Raw genomic sequence first — 6,000 nt, forward strand, 5'->3', positions numbered from 1 at the left:
AGTAGGGAAAACATGGGTCTTTTAATGATGCTTCCATTTTGCTTAAGGGGGTCCTAGTCTTGTCTGCTCTCTGCAAAGCCATGCTGGGCTACTTAATGTATCCGAGTCATCATTAATTCCACCTGTGCTTTCCCTATATAACAATGTAACTTAAACAAGACAGAGTTTAGGTCATCTGCAAAAGTTTGGAGATAATATTCTGCCAGGGTCTTTCTTGAGGGGTTAGAATTAATTAGCACTGGAGACAATTTTTATGTCAACCTTATTCTGCACTGTGTTTAGTCACAAAATACATTTTTTAATCACTTTTGTCCCTAAACAGACCATCTGGCAATAACATTAAACCACAAATAAAAGTTTTTAAGTTTCCTCTAACTATTGCCGTGTGTCGATGTGTTCACTGGCTGTAACATTTCATTCTGCCTCCATCTGAAGCTGCTGTAGAGAAATGCACCGAGGGACAGATGTTGACGATTACTGACCACTTTAACACTGTAATTGGAAAGTATTTGTTTGAAGCAAGATATAGAAAGTGTATTCAATTGATGTCAGAGGCAAATGAGAAATGTTTGGATTTACAAGCTACATCAAAATCCTCTGAGACTGGTCTGAAAGTTAAAGGGTCAGTGATGCTGCAGATGGAACATGAAAAGTTAGAACTATACAGAGATTTTAGAATTAAATTCAAACCAGCATTACCAGCTGCCTTTAATTAAAAAAAGAAACTATAGACAATTTGTTATTTGATCATGATGCAGTCAGCACTGCTCAAAAGTTAAAACTCCTCACCTTTGTTCTCTGAGCCAATCAGTCTGGAAGAGATTTATTCATCTGCTTGTAATATACATATACTATATGTTTTTTTTAAAATATATATATTTAGCAGATGGGCTCTAAAATATAATAGACAAAAAGTTAGCTAAAAAGTACACCTAAGCCAAACTCACAACACCGGTTGAAACAAGTTCACTAAGTTTATAGGAATCCCCCAGCAGAGGTGGCCACTGATTAGCTTCCTATTCATCACTCAAAACCCAAAAATTTAAACATGATTTTTAATCTACATCATTTCAAATCGACATAGTTTTTAGACCAGTTCCCGCTTGATTGGAAAGTTTTAAAAATAAACAAAAAAAAAAAACCCCACAAAAACACACAACATGGACATTTCTGATTAACAAACACTAGCCATGACAAAAAAAGAATGAATTAATGAATAAAAAAAGCCTTTCAAACTCACTTTCAGCATGATTTCTGCACATTTGAAAGCTGAGGCTATGTTTGAATGACAATATCTCACAAACTATTGAAGTTAAAAGCCAAAAATGTTCAGTTGTCACCGTTCCATTGATTCAGAATTGATGCTGGACAAATAGATCAAATAGGCTCTGATTATGTTTTGGAGAACTATTGTGGAACTCCACAACTCTGCAGTAACTCTCTTACTTGAATTAAGCTAGAAAAGCATCTTTTGCTTGTTTTCTTTTGTGTGTGTCATATTCAAGTAAAATAAGATATTTTTTAAAATCATTTTTGTGACTAAATATTTTAGAATAAAAAGTATTTTTATATGTTTTCTTTTGTATTATTGACATGCAATTACGTATACTTTGGAAAATATCCACAGTTGATTTTTTTTTTTTTTTTTGGTTTTCAGTTCAATCAGTGTTGCAGATTCTAATCAATGTCATGATGAGAAATAACAGTCAAAATTCTACGTTTTATCTTTATGAGCTCCGGACACATTGTCATTCAAACATTTAATGTATGAAAATCATGATGAAAGTCGGTCAGCGCACTTTAAAAAAAAAAAAAAGTATATATCTTAAAAAATGTTTGATATATCAAACTTAAATTTCACAGACACCATCTTAAATATGCATAGTTCATGATAAAAACAGTCAAGCCAGTCAGAGATGGTCAAGTAGAAGGGCCCTGATCATTTTGAGTTGGAATTATACTTCTGATAAACCGACCACTGTGTAAAAGATAATCCAAAAAAGTCAAGCTGATTTTGCTTATATGCTCACATGCTCATATGTTTTGCTCAGACTGTGCATCTAATCATGTCATTCTGTAATATCCAGACTGAAGCATCCTCTATCATTTTAGGAGTTTTTTTTTCATTTGTTTTTTTTCTTCTATCCTTTCATCTCAGCTGCTCAGTCTCTCCTCTTTTTACTGTAATGTACTGAAAGCTCTGAAGCTGATGACCCGGTGGCAGTTGTGAGGATTAAACTCCTACTGGTGAGTTGTGTGTGTGTCTGTGTGTGTGTCTGTGCTCATTTGTGTATGCATGCCATCAATAAAAGCCTGTGTGTGTGTGTGTGTGTGTGTGTGTGTGTGTGTGTGTGTGTGTGTGTGTGTGTGTGTGTGTGTGTGTGTGTGTGTGTGTGTGTGTGTGTGCCTGTGTGTGTGTGTGTGTGCTAGCAGCGTACAGCACTGGGGGATTATGCTGTTATTGATCCAAGATGGACACAGTATTTACTGGGATAACTTGCAAAGCCCTGTCATCATAACTGTCTGAGACAGGCGTCCAACTTAATGAAAGCACTTCCAAATGTCAAGTGGTTAACACTGAGCTGCAAGCCAGCCATATCAAGCACACACACGCACGCACACACACACACATACAAACAGCTATTAGAGTAATTGTCAGCCTCCTTCAGTACAATCATGTCAATGATGTGTGGCCACTTTAGTTAGTCATCCACACGTGGAATTATGCATGTACAAACACACAAACACAGACAAACAAGAACACTTATCACTAACCACTTGAAAGAAATACATATGGACACATTTGAGACAGTTGTGAGTCTCATTTGAGCATTCTTTCTGGCTGGTATATAAAACAATGTCCTGAAATTATTGGAAACTGGAATGTCTGCATCAAATTTCATGATAATCCAGCCATTAGTTGATGCCTGACACCGGTGTCAAAACATGTACAGACAGAAACAAACAGCAAGGCTAAAAAAAGAGTAGATGATCTGAAAAATAAATGTCAAACTTCATGAAAAGATATCTGAACATGACTGTAGCCACCTCTGTTAGCTTCAAAGCACATCAGAAAGTTGTTCATTTACTTTGAATATGAAGTTGTGTGTTATCTCCCTCTAATCAGACAGTATTACAGAGATGAGTCACTTTCCATTACTACATTGGTCAGAGTGACCTGTGGCACAAACATAAATTTCAACATTTAATTTTATGTAAATTACATTTTGGTCTTCCCAGTAAATCAGTGTAATTTCTCACCTGGCTAACTCCATGGACCCTTTGGCTAAAAACTCTGTCTCTCTCTCTCTCTTGCACGCTCCCCCCCCCCCCCCCCCCCCCCCCCCCCCCACACACACACACACACACACACACACACACACACAGGTTCGATGCAAAAAAAATATAACAAAATTTTCTGCAAATTCTACTTGGACAAAAGGTGCTTGTTGTTGCTAGTTAGCCCATTATAAGAGTAACTTTCACATAATGAGCATATATTATACATAGCTGGTGCCAATTTATCCAACTCCTTAATTAGTTTTTTCTTTTTGCTGTTGTGGGAGATCAGGTTCTTTTCGTGTGGTGGTAGTAGCTGCTTTTTTTTTTTCGCAACAAGTGAGAACAAGAGAACAGAAGAAAAAGTTTTAAAAAGCACAAATAAATTTCCTTCTTCTTTGGTCCACATGTTTAACGCCATTCTATTGACCCCTGCCTACTCAACTAGCTGAATCATTACCAAGGCAGTGCTCTGTTGTTCACAATTCATTATTTTACTCTGTTTCAAAGAGAATTAAAAATTGACTCCATTCAGAGAACATCAAACACTTACTTTGCAGTATGCTTACAAATGATCTACTTTCAATTCTCTACATTGCAGCAGCAAATTTGTCTTTTTAATATATTGCATTTTTCATGCTCTAAACATTAGGTGTCTTCATACTCAGGTGTCATGTTGGATAAGGGGATTTACATTTGGGCAATCAAAGAGGCCCAATCATTTCCTGAGAAACTCATTTGCTGTGATCAGTCTTCCATTGCTGCCTCCTCTTTGCTTCCACATGTGTTTACACAGTTTGGTGGAGCACTTTCCATGGCCCATCACAATTAGGAGAGGAAAGGAAAATCCTGCATTGACCCCCCAGAGATGATGTGCATAGAGAAAGGGAATGAAAAGCAAATTGAAATGATTTCAATGCTTATTATTATTGTTCTGATTGTACTGCTTGCCATATTATAATGCCACTGTGTTTTTTTCCCCTTTCTTTTTGCTTTGAAAGCATCCATTTTTTTGTTAATTGCCTTGGCATCTCTCAGGCAAAGCCTTGCCAATAAAGCACCTTGAAATTGAAAAGTGAATTGGAACTGAACGGAGGGAGGAGATTCTCTCTCTGTGTGTCTCTCTCTTTTTTCTGCAGCTGGTAAGGCAGGATTAGAGTTGGCACAGAAAGAGACAAAGGGGAGCATACATGTGTATGTGTGTTTGTTTGGATGTGTGCATGTGTCTGTGTGTGGAGGTGTGTGTTTGCATGCCAGCCCTGTCCTGGAGTCAGGGCAGCAAGATTTTTAAGAGACTCAATTAGTTCAGCCCAAACACAAATCCCGAATCTTTCACATTCCAGGTCTATCTGGGATGTGGTGGGAAAAAACACTAAAGCTCTACCCACAACTCAGAAAAGCTCAAAGTCCCTCTCCTGTCCCGCTTATCCCTGAGAATCCCTGCACATGGGGACTAAAGGGGAGCCGATCACAGCTGGAATCCCACGATCAGCCACTGCTCTGGGTTTTCTGGTGTCGCTCCGGTTTGTCCTGGGTGAAAGGCGATTTGGCCCAGTGTCTGCTGTTGCCAGGCTGCTTTGAATTATGTGTGCAGACATAAAAGAGCCATCATTTCAATGCTTGTATTACACACATGCCAAGTGGAAGGTCGATAGAAATGCTCTCCTTTTTTCAAATATAAATAATGCTAATAAATGAAATGTGTGTCATGATGTTAATATTTCTGGCTACACTAGAGAAAAATAAATCTGCAAATCTGGTAGAAATTTAAAAAAAAAACAATGAATATTATAACATTCAAAAACTGTGAAAAGCAATGAAAATAATGGGAAATAGCTGTAAAGCAGTTATATTTGTAGCTGATGTAAACACAGTGAAACTATGGCCGTACATGATAAAAGAACAAATAAATAATTTGTAAAAAACAAAACAAAACAAAAAAAACACACACAAAAACAAAACAAAACAGATTTTTGTGCATGGAAGTTATTCAACACTGAAATTTTATTTTTCAAAGATTCCTGTAATTTTATGAGATTTCATCTGCAATTTAGCAAAACAGCAGAAATCTTAAAAAAAAAAAATGTTAAAGACAGTCCCGTTCCAGTCCTTAAAATAAGTTTTCTTTCAGCTAATATCTGTATAGCAAGATAGATTTTTAACATTAAACATTGAAAAAGAATGGATTTACATTTGCAAAAAAAATACAAATTTTTTTATGTCGACATGTTTCACAATTTTGACCTTTTTTGTAAAGGTTAACGTGTAAGTGAATACTTCTTATGTGTGATTTGCTTTGATTTCACTTGTTATAGCAAAGTATTTTTTTTTATTTTCTGCAATTTAACAAAACAGGGAACACTTGTAACTTAACAGGAAATTGTTTTTTAAAAAATGACAGTTAAAGTTGTTTTTTTTTACAGTGTGTCCTAGTTGAGCTTGCAGTCTTGGATAGATTTTTACTCGGAGTGATTTGAAGATAATTTTGTCCGACTACGGTATCTACTGTGGAAGGCAGCTCCAGCTGGTGTACTGAGGGGAAGAAGTGGTGAGGAGGAAAGCAATCTGTCTGACAGACTCAGTGAGGGAGGACAGGAAGTGTGATCCACATCTACACTAACTAGCTCGCTGATAAAATCAGACCATACAGTTCCTGAATTAAATGTGTTTCCCCTGAAGGATGACATCAGGTGCTGTGTAAAATTGGGTTGAAACAATCTT

This window comes from Acanthochromis polyacanthus, chromosome 13 (genome assembly GCF_021347895.1).
Source record: "Acanthochromis polyacanthus isolate Apoly-LR-REF ecotype Palm Island chromosome 13, KAUST_Apoly_ChrSc, whole genome shotgun sequence".
Classification (NCBI taxonomy): Eukaryota; Metazoa; Chordata; class Actinopteri; family Pomacentridae; genus Acanthochromis; species Acanthochromis polyacanthus.